General features: G+C 39.9%; 1 protein-coding gene across 2 annotated transcripts in view; it reads left to right on the top strand.

Moving 5' to 3' along the window:
• FBXO42 (F-box protein 42) overlaps positions 1 to 20,865 on the top strand; it is a 95,410-nt gene that overhangs the window by 877 nt on the left and 73,668 nt on the right. Inside the window, exon 1 of one of the 2 annotated variants that reach the window (XM_055332287.1) lies at positions 126 to 259. The exons of the other annotated variant lie outside the window; for it this stretch is intronic. The gene's annotated coding sequence lies outside the window, so the exon portion shown is untranslated. Of the gene's footprint in view, positions 1 to 125; positions 260 to 20,865 lie in introns of those variants that run through there. 2 annotated transcript variants of the gene reach the window in all.

Genomic DNA, 20,865 nt, shown 5'->3' with positions numbered 1-20,865 from the left:
CCGTCCGCCTGAAAACCCTTGTGTCGTTGAGGTTCGGAATAGCTCATTGCTTTTTGTCTGTTAACCGTGTCCCGAATTTCATTCATTAGGGAAAAAAAAAAAAAAAAAAAAAAAAAAAGCTGCTTTTCCTTGACCGCCAGAGTCTTTGGGACTTTTTTCGGTGGTGGGATTCTGATTGCTCCGGGTGAAGGTTCAGACACCTACCGGTTCTCACTTGCTGGCAAGGACGTTGCACGATGCTTGTTATGCCTTTTTGAGAGTAAGTTTTTTTTTTTTTTTTTGGTTGTGGTTCGGCTGCTAATTGGGAGGTTTTGATGGAGTTTCTCACGTTGGGAAACCGGTTTGAAGCCTTGTGATCTCTTCCTCCCCGAAGACCAGATGGGATCAGTTGGAGCTGTGCTATGGGGAAAATGTTGAGGCAGTGGCTTTGGCTTGGGCACACACCGAATGTCTTTGTGACTTAAATTTGTCTTGCTTGTGTTTAAAATGATGACATCATGGGTTTAAGGGGAGAAGGAAATTAGAGGGGAAATGCCGTGTATTAGAATTGAACGTTTAGAATTCAGTCTGTAGCTTTGACAGTGAGTAGTGACTCTCTGTGTCAAATTACTAACTTTGAGCATATTCATGTGTATCATCTGATTGGACGTCCTTTCTATTGTGTGTTGTCATTTTACACCCGGTAACTATTTGCTTTGGACAAACCCAGTGTAAATCTGTTACTCAATCTACACTGACCCACAGATGTTTTTGTCTACTTCGAAAAGTGGGTAAGTTGTTAAAATGACTGCTGGGTTTAATATTAGCTATTTTTTGGAGCTTTTTTTAAAAGGTTTTCCCACAGAGATTTGTAGATTTTCTTAGTGCCTGTCATAAGGACATAAACCTGAACAAGTAACTTCATCGCAGAAAATTGGAGAGCCACCTTAAATTTCAGTTTGCGACGAGTCATGAAATTAATGCAGTAAAACATCCTGATGGTTTGACATTATGCTTCTTCGCATAATGTGTTGCATTGTTGTGCTAAATCATCATCAGGTATTGATGCAACTTCATGACATCCATGACATCATTCACTTTCCAGCATTTTGCCCTTTGCAATTCCTTCTCAGAGTCACAAAAAGAACAGCATCAGGAAAAATAGCTTAGGATGCTGCTTGCTGTCTGATACCTAAAGGAGTCTTCATGTAACACTACTTTATGTAGTTAGACTCTTCTGTAAGATTGAGAACTGTGTGTGATTCCTACCTATTATGAAGAGCAAGCATAGAAAATGCTAGTAAAACTTCTGGGTTTTACAAGAATATTGAGGTCCCAAAGGAGAAGTTCTCTCAGAGATGAAAAAATAAGTCATTATCTTTTGTGATTTTAAGGTTGTTTTAGGTGATTAACAGCTGTTTATAAAACCAGAAGCCGTTTGGTTGACTAATGCCTTTTCCACTTCAAGATTGTTATGAGGGTCAAAAGAGGTAATTTTTCTGAGGGTCCTTTGCAAAATAACAGGTAAATGTAAGATTATTCAATGATCAATTTTATGAAAGCCCCTACTGAGGACCCTCTATATACACTGGGCATTTGGGGAAATAGGTACTAATGATACTAAGATGGGACACCTTTTGGTCTCAGGTTGCCTACGGTCTGGTTGGGGAGCCAGACAAGGAAACTAGTTAAGTATATTGTAGTGTAAGAAGTGCAGAGAATGCAACCAAGGGAGTCAAGGAAGGCTTCTCGGGGCCAGAATGGCTCCTTTCCTATTTTGCAGAAAAATCTGCCTTTTGTGAGTGACTTGCTTTTTATAAAAACACAAAAAATTTTGTATCATGAGTTCTTTCCCCCTTTTATTCATTCACTGTCATGACACTTCCCACACAGTATGCCCCAGTTATGATTGCTGCATTCTCAAAAATCCAGCAGAGTCTTGGGAGAACCTGAGAGTGAGTCATATGCCAGGCAACAAACACAAACATTGCAGCTGCAATGAAAATATCTCAGATTACTAAATGGTGACAACTTTAGAGTGATGATGTTTTTGTTTTGTAAACTGGCATAAGAAGCAATGTATGATTTTAATTTGATCATGTTTAGTTAATGTTTAGTTGTCAATCCCTTAGAATGTTGATTGTAAGTGGTTTCTAGTACTGTCTTCTTCCTTCCCAAAATAAGTGTGAAGGTTCTTTTCCTTTTTGGGTGAAGCTGACAACTTAAACCAGGACTATACTAAACTATTTTATTATTATTTTTAAAGATTTTATTTATTTATTCATGAGAGACACACAGAGACACACACACACACACACACACACACACAGAGAGTGAGTCAGAAACACAGAGGGAGAAGCAGGCTCTGTTCAGGAGCCCAATGTGGGACTTGATCCCGGGACCCTAGGATCACACCCTGAGCCAAAGGCAGACACTTAACCCAGGCGCCCTACTGAACTATTTTAGAGAATCCATTCATGTGAATTGAGGTTGCTTGCATCTCTGATATTGAACTTCTATATCTCAATACAAGTTCCTCATCTTAGTGCTTAGTAGTTTTATATAATTAACTTAGCATGCTGTTGCCTATATTGCAAAAATTTTATGAGTTTTTGGATGTGTAGAATCTTTATGTGGTAGCTGAACATTTACAATTTGGTAACATTCATGTTTACATGTTACCATGTAAACACGCAATACTGAAAATGAGGGCTTTAAGGTTGTGGTTGACAAAAAGTGAAGGTGATGTGTCTTTATTTTTCTGTATTGTTAGTTTGTTACATATACAGAAGGATATGTATAGACAAGTCATTTTAAAATTGCTCAGTCTTGGGGTGCCTGGCTATCTCAGTTGGAAGAGCATGTGACTCTTGATCTCAGGGTTGTGAGTTGAAGCCTCATGTTGGGTGTAGGGATTACTTAAGTAAATAAACTTGAAAAAAATAAAATTGCCTGGTATTGTGGTGTTGTGCTCATAATTCAGCTTCTGTTCTTTTTTTCTTTTTTAAAAAAGATTTATGTATTAGAGAGAGTGCACATACGATTGTGGGGTTGCTGGGGCAGAGGGAGAGAGGATCTCAAGCAGATTCCATGCTGAGTGTGGAGCCCCGTGTGGGGCTTAATCTCAGGACCCTGAGATCATGACCTGAGGCAAAACCAAGGGTTGAATACTCACCTGACTGAGCCATCCCACCTGTTAGCTTGTTTTCTAAGTTGTTTTTTGTGACCTATGGGTGCTGGCTGGCTCAGTTGATAGAGCATACTGCTCTTCATCTCTGGATTGTGGGTTTAAGCCCCCATGTTGGCCATATAACTTACTTTAAGATTGATTGATTGATTGATTTGAGAGCATGTGTGCAAGGAGAAGGGCAGAGGCAGAGGGAGAGAAATAATCAGTCAGACTCCCTGCTGAGTGCACAGCCTGATGTGGGGCTCAGTTCCACAACCCATGAGATCATGACCTGAACTGAAGTCATGAGTTCAGTGCTTAACTGACTGAGCCACCCAGGTGCCTTGTCTTAGCTTATTTTAAACAACAACAACAAAAAAAGTGTTGGAAAAAAGACAAAAATAACTAAATTGTTTTTTTGTGACCTTCTCAATGTCTTGTAAAATTACAACTTAGTGATATTCCTGTAGCTTAATTTTGCTCTTCCTTACTTTACTCATGGGTGTATTGGAAAGCAAATTTGCTTTAAATTTTGATTATTTCTGATAAAAAGTTTCTCCTTTTTTTTCTTTTTTTTTTCTTTTTTTCTTTTAAAAATATTCTATTTATTTGAGAGAGAGAGAGAAGGAGTGAGTGTATGTGCATGCATGAGCAGAGGAAAGGGCAGAGGGAGAAGCAAACTCCTGGCTGGGAGAGGGAGAGAATCTCAAGCAGACGCTGCCCTGTCTGCAGAGCCCTACACGGGGCTCGTCTCACAACCATGAGATCACAACCTGAGCCAAAACCAAGAGTCAGATGCTTAACCTACTATACCACCCAGGTGCCCCTGTTATTCTCATTTTAAATGCTTGGTTCATGTTGCTAATAGAGAACAGGTAATTTTTTCCAGATTGAACTTCTTGGTGCATGGTTTGGAGAAAGATTGATCTTAATTATAAATTCATCAATACACTTTTATTAAAATGCTGCCTCTCCCATCTCCTGGCTTTTTATTTTTTAATTTTTATTATTTTAAAAAATATTTTATTTTTATTTATTTATGAGAGAGAGAGGGAGAGAGAGAGAGAGAGAGGCAGAGACACAGGCAGAGGGAGAAACAGGCTTCATTGGAGGGAGCCCGATGTGGGACTCAATCCTGGGTCTCCAGGATCACGCCCTGGGCTGAAGGCGGCACTAAACCGCTGAGCCACCCGGCTGCCCTCTCCTGGCTTTTTAAGTAGAAGTCAGGGGAAATGGAATTTATCCTTCTATTTCAATATTTTTTAAGCTTATTTTTTTTAAGGTTTTGTTTTTAAGCAACCTCTGTACCCAACATGGGGCTTGAACTTAGAACCCTGAGGTAAAGAGTCACATGCCCCACCAACTGAGCCAGCCCTGTGCTACTAAAGCTTTTTTATTAGTAGTCTTGATATCTTTTGCCAGAAAGGAACAGTATCTTGTCTTGGGATCAACAGTGTTTTGTTTGCATTGTGTTGTTCAGGGTTGTTTTCCTAACTTTTGATTGACACCTTTTTTTTTTAATTTTTATTTATTTATGATAGAGAGAGAGAGAGAGAGGCAGAGACATAGGCAGAGGGAGAAGCAGGCTCCATGCACCGGGAGCCTGACGCGGGATTCGATCCTGGGTCTCCAGGATCGCGCCCTGGGCCAAAGGCAGGCGCCAAACTGCTGCGCCACCCAGGGATCCCTAACTTTTGATTTGATACTTAATAACATCTTCCCAAATAGATCCTTTGGTCTAGTCAAGATCAAGCAACCTGCTCTCTTCCTTATGACTGAATCTAAAGGTTTACTTTCCTGTGTGTCCTTCAAATTTTGATTTGTTGCCCGTTTTCACCTCTCCCCCTTTCTCACTAATTGCAGTTTTCTCCTCCAAAAGTCTGTTTCATACATCATGGAGTTTGGGAATGTGATTCTCTGTAGAGATGCATAATGACCAGTGGATTAAAATTTCACATTTTATTTAATTTAAAAGTAACTTAATGTTACTTTTAAAGTAACAAACCTTGATGGGATTATAGGTGAAATAAGCTTGACAAAAAAGAACAAGTACTATATGATTGCACCTATATGATGTACCTAAAGCATTCAAATTCATAGAAACAAAGTAGAATGGTAGTTGTCAGGGGCTGAGTTGAGGATTGTGGAGATTATTGTTTAATGTTATGGAGTCTCAGTTTAGGATGATTACAAGTTATGGAGATAGATGGTGGGGATAGTTGTACAACAGTGAATGTACATAAGACCACCAAAGTGCACACTTAAAAATGGTTAAAATGGCAAATTTTATGTTATGGATTTATTAACACAATTTTAATGGTTTATATATGCTCTGTGGGATGGCTTGATAACCATTTATTTTACCATAGTAATTAATTCCTAGGCCTTGGCCCCAGGTAGACTCAGGCTTATACCCTAGTTTGTTTATTTATTTGTTTATTTATTTACCTGTTTGTTTATTTTTAAAAAGCTTTTATTTATTCATGAGAGAGAGAGAGAGAGGCAGAGAGGCAGAGACACAGGCAGAAGGAGAAGCAGGCTCCATGCAGAGAGCCCGACGTGGGACTTGATCCTGGGTCTCCAGGATCACGCCCTGGGCTGAAGACGGCACTAAACTGCTGCCCAGGCTGCCCCTACCCTAGTTTTTTAAGTATGAATCGTAGCTTCTTTAAGTCTCAGTTTTTCATATGAAAAAATGAGGATAATGATGCCTGTGTTGTGGGAAAATTAAATATGGGAATGTATGTGAACTTCTTAGCACATGCATAGCACATATAAACATACAAATGTTAGATATTATTTTATTGTCTTTATGGAACCTTAAAACGAGACAAGGGTAGCCTGACTGGCTCAATCAGTGGATTGATCCCCGTGGGGCTCAATCGTGGAGGCTCTTGATTGTGGGTTCATGAGTTTGAGCCCTGTGTTGGGTGTAGAAGTTATAAAGATAAATAGATAAATAAATAAAAAGAGTAAAACTGGGACAAGGACAAGGGAAGCATAGTCTCCTAACTTCTTTATGGTATAGTCCCAGTGGCATACCTGTCCTGTTGCAGGAATGCATGTGTTTTGTTTTGTTTTGTTTTGTTTTGTTTTGTTTTGTTTTGTTTCTCTCCTGGGCTTCTCTTTCCACCCTTGATTAGAGACCTGGGTTTATTCATGGCTTTATTTAACACCCCTGCTCTGATGTCTCTTAAATCCATCTAGGTGTGATCTTTCTTTTTCTGCTTCTTGGTTCTCTAGGGACGTCATAGAGCATATCCTCTAACTCAGCTGTCCAAGTGTTTACAACAGAGTCTATTATCTCATCTCTCTCTTCTGTTAGGGTAAAAACCTTCACTAAACAAGTTCCCTTCTCAATATTCCCATATCCATAGGTAGAATAATTTTATTCTGATCTGATAGACTGTAAAACTGGGAAGATTTTTTTTAAATTTTTATTTATTTATGATAGTCACAGAGAGAGAGAGAGAGAGAGAGAGAGAGAGAGAGAGAGGCAGAGACACAGGCAGAGGGAGAAGCAGGCTCCATGCACCGGGAGCCCGACGTGGGATTCGATCCCGGGTCTCCAGGATCGCGCCCTGGGCCAAAGGCAGGCGCCAAACCGCTGCGCCACCCAGGGATCCCATGGGAAGATTTTTTTTAAAAAAAACCTTTCATCTACTGTATCCTGCCATGTAGTTCTGTATTCTTTTTCTCAGTATCCCTTAGATTTGCCTGTCTTTACCATCACTCTAGACCAGGCTTTCATGAGCTGAAAGCAGACTGAATTAGTGTCATAGTTTTTAGCTGCTTTTGTTGCCAGGGCCCTGCCATTTGCTAGTTTTATGCTCTCAGTCTCCCTCATCTTCAAATGGCAATTACAATTCCTATCTCATGACATATGTGTAAAATATTTAACTAAATGCCTAACACATGGTAAACACTCAACAAACAGAAGCTGCTGTTATTTGAGATATTTTTCTCAGTAATCTTTGGAAATGGTTGAGATTGAGGTGACAGTATTTTGACAGACCAGTCTTAAGGGATATTGTTTAATGTTTTTCCTCTGATCAAGAACCCATCGTAATTTGTAAGTGTCTACTTCCCCTGCTTAACTTTTAAACTTTCCGTATGACCTTCATTGTACCTTGCCTTGCCTCTTGTGTATCTTATGCTTGGGTGTACAGTTGGAACATTTATCTTCCTAGGTAGAGGGCCTTTCTTTTTTTCTTCTAAAGATTGATTTTTATTAGCACACACAAATGTGAGGGAGAGCATGGGCGGCTAGGGAGGCAGAGGGAGAAGCAAACTCCCTGCTGAGCAGGGAGCCCAAAGCCAAGACCCTGGGATCATGTCCTGAGCCAAAGCCTCAACCAACTGAGCCACCCAGGCACCCTGGGCCCTTTCTTTCTTTTCTTTCCCTCCCTCCCTTCCTTCCTTCCTTCCTTCCATCCTTCTTTTTTCTTTTTTTTCTCTCTCTTTCCTTTCCTCTCTCTGCAGCTCTGTATAAATAAAATAAATAAAATCTAAAAAAAAAGTTAATATCCAAAAGAAAACTTATTTTTTCAAGATTTTATTTATTTATTCATGAGAGAAACACACACACAGAGAGAGAGAGGCAAAGACACAAGGCAGAGGGAGAAGCAGGCTCCATGCAGGGAGCCCTACCGGGGACTAGATGCCGGGTCTCCAGGATCAGGCCCCAGGCCAAAGGCAGGCGCGCTAAACCCATGAGCAACCCAGGCTGCCCCCCAAAGAAAATTATTGTGCTAATTAGTTTCTGCCAAATAGCTTAAAAGGAATGTATCATGCAGTGTAATTCATATGTAATATTTTTAGTGTTTTGTAGGCACATTTAGTGCTTACGTATTAGGCACTCAGATATTCATTTAGTATATACTTTCAATTCTTGCAGATTGTTGTTTCTCATGAACTGAGACATTGTATAATCCTAAGTGTCTATTAAATTTTTGTTGCCTTTTTGTTCATTGGTCCATTTAGCAAATATTTGTTGAATACTATTATGTGCTAGGAATAGTTCAAGATATTAAGGATGCAGTAGATAAAATAGGCAAGGTCTGTAGTTTCCTGCATCTTATATTTGAGGTTGGAGAAAGCAATTAATGAATGAAATTTCTTATAGTAGTAAGTACTACAAAGAAAATAAAGCAGGGTGATGTGATAATGACATGGAGCAGAAGGGGAAGGCTGAGATAGGATGGTTTAGAGAAGGCCTCTGTGAGAAGGTCATATTCAGAAAGACACAAGGAAGAATGTTCAATGTTAAGCTTGGAACAGAGAGAACAAGTGCAGAGGACTAAAATAAGAGCCAGGATCCAGTCAGGATTCCTAAATTGCGTTTGGCTTTATTTATTTTATTTTATATTTTTTTAAAGATTTATTTATTTATTCATTCAGAGAGAGCGAAGAGAGAGGCAGAGACACAGGCAGAGGGAGAAGCAGGCTCCATGCAGGAAGCCCGATGCGGGACTCGATCCCAGGTCTCCAGGTTCACACCCCGGGCTGCAGGCGGCGCTAAACCGCTGCGCCACCGGGGCTGCCTGCGTTTGGCTTTAATTAGCTTTTGCTTCTTAATCTAAAACAGCCCTCTCCCCCCAAACCCCGCTTTTTTCTTTCCTTAATTGGCATTGGCTTTTTGAAGGTACCAGTCTGGTTCTCTGGTAGACTCCTCCACATTCATGATTGTCTCAATGTTTCACTTCTGTCATTTAACCCCTTTATCCTCTTTTAAGAGGACCGTAAAGGCTCGATTATATTTATATTTGCAATCTTTTGTAATATTGTATACTTGTATCACCCTTGGTGCTGTATTTTTGCATTATAATGATGTTAAATTTGACGACCCGGTTAATGTGAAAATCTTCGTCTTTCTTTTGTAAAGCTTACTTACCCTTGACAGTGATCAATAATCTGTGGGGTGGCAATTTAACATAACGTAATTATGCTATTTCTCAACTGTCTTTTGTTTAGCATCCATTGATGATCTTTGTCAGAATCAGTTATTTCACTGGAAGTTGCAGAAGGATGATTATTGTTACTCTTCCTTCTACACTTAGTAGCTGGCAAGATACCATCAACTGAGAATGAGCTACTAAAAATCCCTCCTAATAAGGTAGAGGGTTTAATTCTTTGCCTTTCATTGTAAATTTTCTTAGTAAAGAATTGGTCACCTCAGTGGTGGCAAATAAGTTTCTTTGCTGTTTCTGTATCACTGTAGGTGCATGATTGTTATTTATTATTTATTTTATGTGTAGTTGCAGCCATTAATCTTTTTGACACTGAACGTTGTCTAATATATGTCTCCCCCCCCCCTTTTTTTTTAAGATTTTATTTATTTATTCATTAGAGACACACAGAAAGAGGCAGAGACACAGGCAGAGGGAGAATCAGGCTCCATGCAGGAAGCCCGATGTGGGACTTGAACCCTGGAATCCGGGATCACGCCCTGAGCCAAAGAAGGATGCTCAACCACTGAGCCACTCAGGTGTCCCTAATATATGACTCTTTAAGCTCTGGGTGTCCCTTGACATGCCCCCATTGATCTTTGGATTGTTTTCTGTCACAAGATATTCCACAGTCACCTTGTACTTTCCCTGTTCTTGACTGAAATCAGTCATTTTTTCTAGGAAAATCTAGTTTCTTTTATGAAGAATGTCATTTGAAACCCAAGATCTGAGAGCTAGGAATGCTTATTGCTACTGGGTCTTCATTATTTCTAGATCCTTTCAATGGGCAGAATTGGAAAATGTTTTTTAGATAAAAACTTCATATTGCTGTTTACAGTTTAATTTGAACGTATTGGAAGGTTTTTTCTTTAGATTTTATATTTGTCTCTTTTTAGCTGGAAATCTTGTTTTTTAAGTACCATTCACACTTACTTGCTTTATCTTACAATAGATGTAAGAAATTTTAAAAATATAGTATCCATGGGGCAGCCCTGGTGGCTCAGCAGTTTAGCACCGCCTTTGCCCCAGGGTGTGATCCTGGAGACCCATGATCTAGTCCCACGTTGTCGGGCTCTCTGCATGGAGCCTGCTTCTCCGTCTGCCTGTGTCTCTGCCTCTCTCTCTCTCTCTCTCTCTCTCTCTCTGTGTGTGTGTGTGTGTGTCTCTCAAGAATAAATAAAATCTTAAAATATATAAATATATATTTATATATATCCATATTACTAACAAAATTACTGAGGCAAATTTAAGATTCCTTTGTGATTCTTTTTATCCTTAACATTCATTCTGTCAGGATCCAGTCAAGAGGATGGAAAAATGTACTAGAGGGCAGCCCCGGTGGCGCAGCGGTTTAGCGCTGCCTGCAGCCCACGGCATGATCTGGAGACCCTGGATCGGGTCCCGCGTCGGGCTCTCTGCATGGAGCCTGCTTCTCCCTCTGCCTGTGTCTCTGCCTCTCTCTTTGCATCTCTATGAATAAATAAATAAAATCTTTAAAAAAAGGAAAATGGGGGATCCCTGGGTGGCGCAGCGGTTTGGCGCCTGCCTTTGGCCCAGGGCGCGATCCTGGAGACCCGGGATCGAATCCCACGTCAGGCTACCTGTGCATGGAGCCTGCTTCTCCCTCTGCCTGTGTCTCTGCCTCTCTCTCTCTCTGTATGACTATCGTAAAAATAAAAAAAAAAAAAAAAAAAAAAAGGAAAATGTACTAGATATTCAAATGGAGATTCATAACTGTAGGGTGAAACTGTCATCTCAAGAGTTGGAGGAACCTAAGGGATAGATGGTATTACCAGAACTTTTATTTTTATTTTTTTTTATATTTAAGATTTTATTTATTCATGAGAGACACACAGAGAGAGAGAGGCAGAGGGAAAAGCAGGCTCCATGTAGGGAGCCCAATGTGGGACTTGATCCCAGGACTCCAGGATCACGCCCTGAGCCAAAGGCAGATGCCCAACTGCTGAGCCACCCAGGCATTCCTTTACCAGAACTTTTAAAGAATATGGAGGAAGGATGAAGTCCTGCTGCCACTTTCACAGCTGGGACCACGAGGAGTGGTTGCCATGATGTGCTACATGGTTGGTACTTGAACTCTCCTAATTTCTGTTAGTTTTTGGTTTATCCTTTCAGTGTTTCTTTTTGCAAGAAAAAGCAATTATCGGGATCCCTGGGTGGCTCAGTGGTTTAGCGCCCTCCTTTGGCCCAGGGCGCGATCCTGGAGTCCTGGGATCAAGTCCTGTGTCGGGCTCCATGCTGGGAGCCTGCTTCTCCCTCTGCCTGTGTCTCTGCCTCTCTTTCTCTCTCGGTGTCTATCATGAATAAATAAAATCTTAAAAAAAAAAAAAAGAATAAGCAAATATCTGCATATATTCGTTTTTCTTCTTTTTTACACGAAAGGTTGTCATAGTATGTACACTGTTCAGCACCTTTCTCTCTTGCTGTATCTTGGAAATCATGCCATACTGGAACAGAGGTAATCCTTCATCTTTTTCGCAGTTTTGTTGCGTGGATGTGCTGGATTTGTTCATCTAGCTAGTCTTTGATAAATATCAATAAGTAATGCTTTACTGCCACTCTTTTGAAAGTGGATTTTGGTATGATGTGTTAGAAGGAGCACTGAGCTGAAAAACAAAAGACACAGGTTCTGTTTTGCCAACAATTACCTACACAACCTTAGGAAGTTGCATGTTTTCTGACTTCAGTTTCTCCTTATCGTTTAAAGGGTTCAATTGTTCTGTAATCTCTAAGATCTCCTACTATAATATATTTTTCTAGAAATTTTATTAGCCATATTTTATTATTTTATTTTTTATTTTTAAAAAGATTTAATTTATTTATTCAGGAGAGACATAGAGGCAGAGACATAGGCAGAAGGAGGAGAAGCAGGCTCCCTGCAGGAGCCCAATGTGGTACTCGATTCCGGAACTCCAGGATCGCGTCCTGAGCCACCCAGGCGTCCCTGTTAGACATATTTTAAAGCTGGTGCTCAGTGAAGCATGCAAGACATAGAAGCATGTAAATGAGAATGTCAGGTCAAGTTTTAAAAGCACTACTTTGTAGAGACTTCCAAATAGATTGATGGGGCCAGAGAATAAAATCAGGGAAGTTAGATGTTAGATACATGTTAACTATAGTAGTTTAAATAACAATGACCAGCATCATAACAGAGGGAATAACAATAAAGGGAAGGCTGATATGAAGAATGAACTAATGGGAGAAGATAAAAGTCTGTATGCAAGATACTGTGAAGTGGAACATGTTAGAGTTATTTTTTGAGAATTATTTTAAATTAATTTCGAAGCCTGATTTATACTCTTTTTTAAAAAATGGAATCATAGAATTCGATTCAAATTCTGGTTCCTCTTTTTACAAAGCTATGTAATCCTGGGCAAATTAATTTATCTGAACCCTGTTATCCTCCAAACATGGACTGATAATATGCCCCTCATAGAGTTGAGGTAAGGATTAAATGAAATAAGGCAGCTGGCACATACTCTCAATATCTGTTGATTCTCTTTTTTTCCCTTTTTTTTTAAGATTTTATTTATTTATTCATGAGAGACACAGGGAGAGAGAGAGGCAGAGACACAGGCAGAAGGAGAAGCAGGCTCCATGCAAGGAGCCCGACATGGAACTCAATCCCGTGTCTTCAGGATCATGCCCTGGGCCGAAGGCAACGCCAAACCAGTAAGCCACCCAGGCTGCCCAGATTCCCTTTTTTTAAAATTTAAATTCAGTTAATTAATATATAGTGTTTTATTAGTTTCAAGGGTAGAGTCTAGTGATTGATCAGTTGCATATAACACCTAGCGCTCATCACATCAAGTGCCCTCCTTATGGCTATCACTCAGTTACCCCATCCCCCACCTACTGCCCCAGCAGCAACCCTCAGTTGTTTCCTATAGTTTTCTATGGTTTGTGTTCCTCTTTGATTCCCTTTTCTTTAATCATTCTGACACCAGCCACATTTTAATAGTTACTTAAGAACTTTATATTCTGAGTCCATAGACAGGCAATAGCATTGGCATCACCAGGGTTAGAATGCAGAATGTCAGGTCTCACTCTAGGCCTACTGAATCCAAATCTGTAGTTTAATGAGATCCACATTAAAACTTGAGAAGCATTGGAATCTTAAGAAATTGCCAGTGAGAGATTTCCTCTTTTTTGTCTGAGTTCCTAATAATTGGGTGTCTCTTTTTACCTTTTGGCAGGTTGATTTTTGCTGTGCACTATTAGCTGAAACTATTGTATTTATTTTTAAAGATTTTATTAAAAAAATTATCAGTGTACACATGAGTGGGGGGAGAGACTGAGGCAGAGGGAGAGAGAATCCTCAAGCAGACTCCCTACTGAGCTCAGAGCCCAACGGGTGCCCTCCCACAGGACCCCAAGATCATGACCTAAGCCAAAATCAAGAGTCAGCACTTAACCAACTGAGCCACCCAGGCACCCCAAGATTTTATTTTATTTTATTTTATTTTATTTTATTTTATTTTATTTTATTTTATTTTATTTTATTTATTTTTTTAAATTTATTTATTCATGAGAGAGAGAGAGAGAGGCAGAGACACAGGCAGAGGGAAGAGCGGGCCCCATGCAGGGAGCCTGATGTGGGACTCGATCCCAGGACTCCAGTATCACGCCCTGGGCCAAAGGCAGGCGCTAAATCACTGAGCCACCTAGGGATCCCCCCAAGATTTTATTTTTAAGTAAAAACTTGGGCCTGAACTCACAAACTTGAGATCAAGAGTCACAAGCTCCACTGAGTGAGCCAGCTAGGTGTCCCTGAAACTATTTTAGGTAAAATATACGAGCAGGTGTTTATTTTTTTATTTTTTTAAAGATTTTATTTATACATGAGAGACGGTGGGGGGGGGGTTGGTAGGGCAGGGACACAGAGAGAGAAGCAGGCTCCATGCTGTAAGCCCGATGCAGGACTCGATCCCGGGACTCCAGGATCATGCCCCGGGCCGAAGGCAGGCGCTAAACCACTGAGCCACCCAGGGATCCCTGAGCAGGTGTTTAGAGTAAAAGTTCAACTGCAGAAGTCTTTACATGTCATTAAATAGTGTTAGAGGTTGAATTCTGCTAGGTTTTTAACTATTGTGAGACATTCAGAAAAATGCATAAAACATATGTATTTTATTTTTTGAGAATTCTTTTTTAAGCTTTTATTTATTTATGATAGTCACACAGGTAGAGAGAGAGAGACAGAGACATAGGCAGAGGGAGAAGCAGGCTCCATGCACCGGGAGCCCGATGTGGGATTCGATCCCGGGTCTCCAGGATCGTGCCCTGGGCCAAAGGCAGGCGCTAAACCACTGCACCACTCAGGGATCCCAAAACATATGCATTTTAAAATAATTATAAGCAACACCTGTGTAAACACCAACCAAATCAAGAAAAAAAATATTACTAGTGCCTCAGAGGCACTTTCAGTGTACTCTTCTTTTGTGACATCCATTTGTCTCTTGGAAGTAACCACTGTTCTGTCTTTTGTGATAATTTCTTTGCTTTTCTGGATAGTGTTATCACCTGCATGTATATCTTTAAGCAGTGGTTTAGTTTTCCCTGTTTGTCAACTTTACATAAATGGAGCCATACTTTATGTGTTCTTTTGTTGTTGTCTTTTGCTCAGTTTTAAGTAATTAAGCCCAAAAAAGTCTGACAAGTTTCGAACAATTTTAGCTATAGTGTTCAACCCTGATATTTAGTTGTCTATCAAGAACATCCATTAATGCAGTTTGTTTTCCCCCTATTTAAAGCTACACAGAAAAAAAAAAAGCTACACAGTTGTGGGATCCCTGGGTGGCTCAGCGTTTTTTTTTTTTTTTAAGATTTTATTTATTTATTCATGAGAGACACAGAGACTCAGAGAGAGACAGAGAGAGAGAAAGAGAGAGGGAGAGAGGCAGAGCCATAGGCAGAGAGAGAAGCAGGCTCCGTGCAGGGAGCCTGATGCGGAACTCGATCCCGGGACTCCAGGATCAGGCCCCGGACCAAATGCAGGCACTAAACCGCTGAGCCAGGGATCCCTGGGTGGCTCAGTGGTTGAGCACCTGCCTTCAGCTCAGGGCATGATCCTGGAGTCCCGGGATCGAGTCCCACATCGGGCTCCCCGTGTGGAGCCTGCTTCTCCCTCTGCCTGTGTCTCAGCCTCTCTCTCTGTGTCTCTCATGAATAAATAAATAAAATCTTAAAAAATAAATAAAGCTACACAGTTGTAATATGTAAACCACTCAGCACTTTGATTCTGAATATTACAAAATTGCTAATTTTCTTATATTTATTTTTGGTAGGAATATTATAAAATATCCCGAGTATCTTTTTTTCTTAATTAGACTATAGAACATTCTTTTAAATATGCATTTTTACATTTAAAAATTGGAACCAAGATGAATTTACTGAAAATTTGGAAGACATTTTTAAAAATTAAAGAACAGATGCTTGCTGTAACCAGTTCACAAAAGCAAATCCTTTTTACAAACTGCCATAGATAACTACTTTTAACAGTTTGAAATGAAACTTCTTCTGTGGGTACAAAAAAATTCATCTTCACGTTTTTAGACAGATACGGCTTTTTGAATTTCACAATATGTTGTAGAGTATAAATTAGTACATATAGTTCCACCTCATTTTTAACAGCTGCTTAGGATTATGATTGTATCATAATTTATCTACTCTCCTGTGAATGGACATTGAGCTTGTTTTCTTTTTTTCCTTTTTCTTCTGTTAAAACAGTACTGCATTGAACATCCTTTTCACAACTGTGCCAAAGTTTATTTCAGACATATTTCTAGTAGAATGTCTGGGTCATCTGGCATGTGCATTTAAAATGTTGACAGATAACCTTTAAAAAAGTATTTTAGGGCAGCCCAGGTGGCGCAGTGGTTTAGCGCTGCCTGCAGCCCAGGGTGTGATCCTGGAGACCCGGGATTGAGTCCCACCTCAGGTTCCCTGCATGGTGCCTGCTTCTCTCTCTGCCTGTGTCTCTGCGTCTCTCTCTCCCTCCCTCTCTCTCTCTCCCTCCCTCTCTCTCTCTCTGCGTGTGTCTATGAATAAATAAAAATAAAATCTTAAAAATAAATAAATAAATAAATAAATAAATAAATAAATAAATAAATAAATATTTTAACAGGGATCCCTGGATGGTTCAGTGGTTGAGTGTCTGCCTTCGGCTCAGGTCATGATCCCTGGGTCCTGGGATCGAGTCCTGCATCAGGCTCCCTGCAGGGAACTTGCTTCTCCCTCTGCCTATGTTTCTGTCTGTCTCTCTGTCTCTCATGAATAAATAAATAAAATCTTAAAAAAAAAAAAAAGATTTTGGGGATCCCTGGGTGGCGCAGCGGTTTGGCGCCTGCCTTTGGCCCAGGGCGTGATCCTGGAGTCCCGGGATCGAGTCCCACGTCGGGCTCCGGGCATGGAGCCTGCTTCTCCCTCTGCCTGTGTCTCTGCCTCTCTCTCTCTCTCTCTCTCTCTCTCTCTCTCTCTCTCTGTGTGTGTGTGACTATCATAAATAAAAAAAAAATAAGATTTTAACATGTATGGTTTAGTTTTCCTTCACGGTTTTCAACTTAATTGGAAATTTTGAGTTGTATTTTATCTTTATTCTTTGTCATTAATCCATTCTGTTCACTTATTCATTATCTACTACCTGTTAGTTACTGAAGGTAGTAGACATTACACATATGACCCATACTTGGTGGGTCACCTTATTACATATGGTGGAAAGTGAAAAGGAAATTTAAAGGGAATTTAGAAAAAAATGATTCCTTGTATTTGGAGAAGTCGGGGAAGGTTTTCTAGAGCAGGTGGTGCTTGAGCCAGCCTTGAGGATAGGCAGGTTTGCACATACACATATGAAATTGTATCCCAAATAGCATCAAGGACAAGGGATCACAGAGATAGGAGGAAGAGGCTCTATGGAAATACAGTTTGTCGGAGTGAAAGAGGACTAGGCTACAGTGGGAGAGGCACACAAAAAGTGAGATTTGACCCAGATTGTGATGACTTTGAAGAATTATGCTAGCTGTGGAAACCAATTCCTCAAAAAATAAAATATAGAATTACCATTTGATTTAGCGATTCCACACCTAGATATATATCCATAAACATTGAAGCAGGAATTCAGACAGATATTTGTGCACCAGCATCCATAATAGCATATTCACAGTAGCCTAGAGGAGAAAAGAACCCAAATGTCCATTGAGGGATGAATTTTAAAATACAATATTACAGTATTCTGTATAATGGAATATTATTCAGCCTTAGAAAGGAACGAAATTCTGACAGATACTACCACATGGATGAAGATTGAAGATGTTACACTAATGGAAATAAGCCAGACACAGAAGGAAAAATACGGTGTCATTCTAACTATATGAGCAGTCCAATTCATAGAGACAAAGTTGGGCGGGGGTTACTGGGGGATGAGAGGAGGGGAGAAATGTGGAGTTTGTGCTTAATGGATATGGAATTCTGTTTGGGATGATGACGTTTGGAGATGAATAGTAGTGATGTTTGTACAATGTGAATGCATTTTTGCCATTGAAATATATACTTAAAATGATTAAAATGTCCTATTTTATGTTATGTGTATCTTAAAACTTAAGATAAATGGAATACTAAAGAGCTTGAATATTAAAAAACATTTAGTAATCAGTTTTTTTACTGAAGTGTAATTAACATACAATGTCATACTAGTTTCAGGTGTGCAATGTTGATTTGATTCTGTACATTACTCAGTGCTTATCCACAATAAGTGTAGTCACCACCATCTGTCCCTGTACAAAACTACTACAAATTACTGGCTATATTCCTTATGCTGTACTTTTCATCTCTGTGACTTATTTACTTATTTAAAGATTTTATTTGAGAGGTAGAGAGAAAATGAGGAGGAGGGGCACTAGGAGAGGGAGAGGCAGGCTCCCCACTGAGCAGAGAGCCTGATGCGGGACTCAGTCCCAGGACTCTGGGATCATGACCTGAGCTGAAGGCAGATGACTAACCAAAGGTAGGTGCCCTGAGTTATTTTTGTATTTTGGAAGTTTGTATCTTTTAATCCCTTTATTTCAGCCCATCCCCCACTTGATGAAAGCTTTTGATCCAGATTTGCACCATAAAATTTAATCCTGAAATAAAGAACAAATTGGAGGGATGCATGAGTGGCTTAGTAGAGTGTGCGACTCTTGACCTCAAGGTCATGAGTTTGAGCCCCACATTGGGTGTAGATTACTTTAAAAAGAAGAAGAAGAAATCGGCCAAGGAAGGAGTTAGCAGTGGAAAAATCAGCTCTTCTTTATTATAGTAGATTAACTAGGAAATGATTTGGGCCTGGGGTTCCTGGGTGGCTCAGTCAGTTAAGCATCTGCCTTTGCCTTGGGTCATGATCTCAGGGTCCTGAAATTGAGCCCCTTGTCAGGTTTGGAGCAGGGAGTCTACTTTCCCCTCCCTCTGCCTCTCCCCCCTTTGTGTTCTCTCTCTCTGTGTCAAATAAATAAACCTTAAAAAAAAAGAAAGATGATTTGGGCCTCTAGGGCAGCAGTGGAGAAAAGTTAGAACAAGAGTGAATGTGGGGGATGTTTATTTTGTTTTTTAAAAGATTTATTTTTTTTTTTTAGAGAGTGGGGGGAGAGGGGCAGAGTGAGAGGAGAGAGAATCTCAAGCCGACTCTGTTCTGAGATCACCATATGAGCCAAAATCAAGAATTGAGCTCTTAACCAACTGAGCAACCCAGACGCCCTGAATTCAGGAGATGTTTGACAACTAATTAGATGTGGGAACAAAGAGAAAAGTAAAAGTAAAAGATGACTGCTAGGTTTTAGGTCACGTAAATGGGGAAGATAAACAGGTAGCTGGGAGAATGTCCAGTATGAAGATGGGGAAATGTAGTTCAGGAGAATCAGGCCTACAGATAAGCTGTGGAGTGATTTGCCTGTCTGTCCATCTGAACAAATGTTTAATTGAATCTGCCTTTGCTGCACACATTCGATGAATACGGCAATCTGTATCCTCAAAGATCGAATGATCTAGTGAGTCATTCTCTTAGCATTTATATTTGAAACCGTGTGATTGCCTAAGGAGAAAACGTAGCAAGGAAAGAGAAGGCAAAATGGAATTCTAAGAGCCACCTCCACATTTAGAGTATGAAAGGAGAAAGAAACCTCAGAATGAGGGATCAGAGAGGTAGTAGAGACCAAACGGAATATATAGTCATCAAGGATTAAACTGAATTTAAGGAATCAAAATAGTAATATGAAGTTGGAAAACCTCTGAAATTTGTTCTTCAAAATAAATTCAAGCTTTGCTATTTCACTTCTGTTTGTCCATAGGCATGATGGCAGTGTAATCTTAAAAATTTTTTTCTCTTGTGCCATTTTTCATATTTTTTGATCCATGACTGAAATTGAATTACATTAGTGTGCCAGTCAGCTGTGCTTTCAGTTTTGGATTTCTGTTATTTAGCAGAAATTTCCATTTAGAGCTTTTGTCCTTAGTTTTTACCTGTAAAAATATTGTCTTCCTTCAATTTAAACTGGCCTGACTCATAATACTTTTTTATTTTATTGTGGTGAACATACATAACATAAAATTAGCCATTTTAGCTATTTTTAAGTATATAGTTTTAGTGGCATTAAGTATATTCACATAAAAAAAAAGATTTTATTTATTCATGAGAGACAGAGAGAGAGAGAGAGAGGCAGAGACACAGGCAGAGGGAGACCAGGCTCTATGCAGGGAGTCCTATGTGGGACTCGATCCCAGAACTCCAGGATCAGGCCATGGGCCGAAGGCAGGCACCAAACCTCTGAGCTGCCCAGGGATCCCCTTTCACATGTTTATGTAACCAGTAACCAGTAAGAATTCTCTGTTCTTGGGCAGCCTGAGTGGCTCGTTGGTTTAGCGCTGCCTTCGGCCCAGGGCGTGATCCCGGGGTCCTGGGATCAAGTCCCACATGGGGCTCCCTGTGTGGAGAGCCTGCTTCTCCCTCTGCCTGTGTCTCTGCCTCTCTGTCTCTGTTTCTCATGAATAAATAAATAAATAAAATCTTAAAAAAATAAAAACCTCTTTCCTAGCAATTTTTTGTCTTTCCTACATAAAATTGATTCTTCTTGAAGTTTAATTTTTTTTTCATTTTTTTAAAGATTTTATTTATTTATTCATGAGAGACACAGAGAGAGGCAGAGACACAGGCAGAGGGAGAAGCAGGCTCCATGCAGGGAGCCCGACGTGGGACTTGATCTCGCATCTCCAGTGTCACGCCCTGGGCTGAAGGCGGCGCTAAACTCCTGAGCCACCGGGGCAGCCCCCAGAAAAATATTTTTAAGGGCAATAAACTATGATGTTTCAACTAGCTTGATCAGGTTTGTCCTTTCACCATATTTGCTTCAGATTTTTTTAAAAAGGAAAATAAAAGACACAGCAGTTGAAATGCTGTGTTCCCTTTCCCAGTGCCTTGATCTCTCTCTAAAATAGCCATAATGAATTTTGTTCATCATTCTCATGCATGTTTGCATATTTTAGTATATATGCATGTATTTATAACGTTATATAGTGATAGTATTGTGTAGGTATTAATATAACTGACAGTTTAAAAAAATGACAATTTTTATTTTTAAATGGACAATATTGTACAAATTAGATTCTGTTTTATGAAATTGTTTTTGTGATGTAAAAAATGAGTTGGTGAAGGAACGCCTGGCTGGCTCAGTTGGTAGAGTGTGCAACTATTGATCTCGGGGTCATGAATTAAAGCCCCTCATTGGG

This window comes from Nyctereutes procyonoides, unplaced genomic scaffold (assembly GCF_905146905.1).
Source record: "Nyctereutes procyonoides isolate TBG_1078 unplaced genomic scaffold, NYPRO_anot_genome, whole genome shotgun sequence".
Lineage (NCBI taxonomy): Eukaryota > Metazoa > Chordata > Mammalia > Carnivora > Canidae > Nyctereutes > Nyctereutes procyonoides.
The sequence above is the reverse complement of the archived record's forward strand: the minus strand, read 5'-3'. Positions and strand labels throughout refer to the sequence as shown.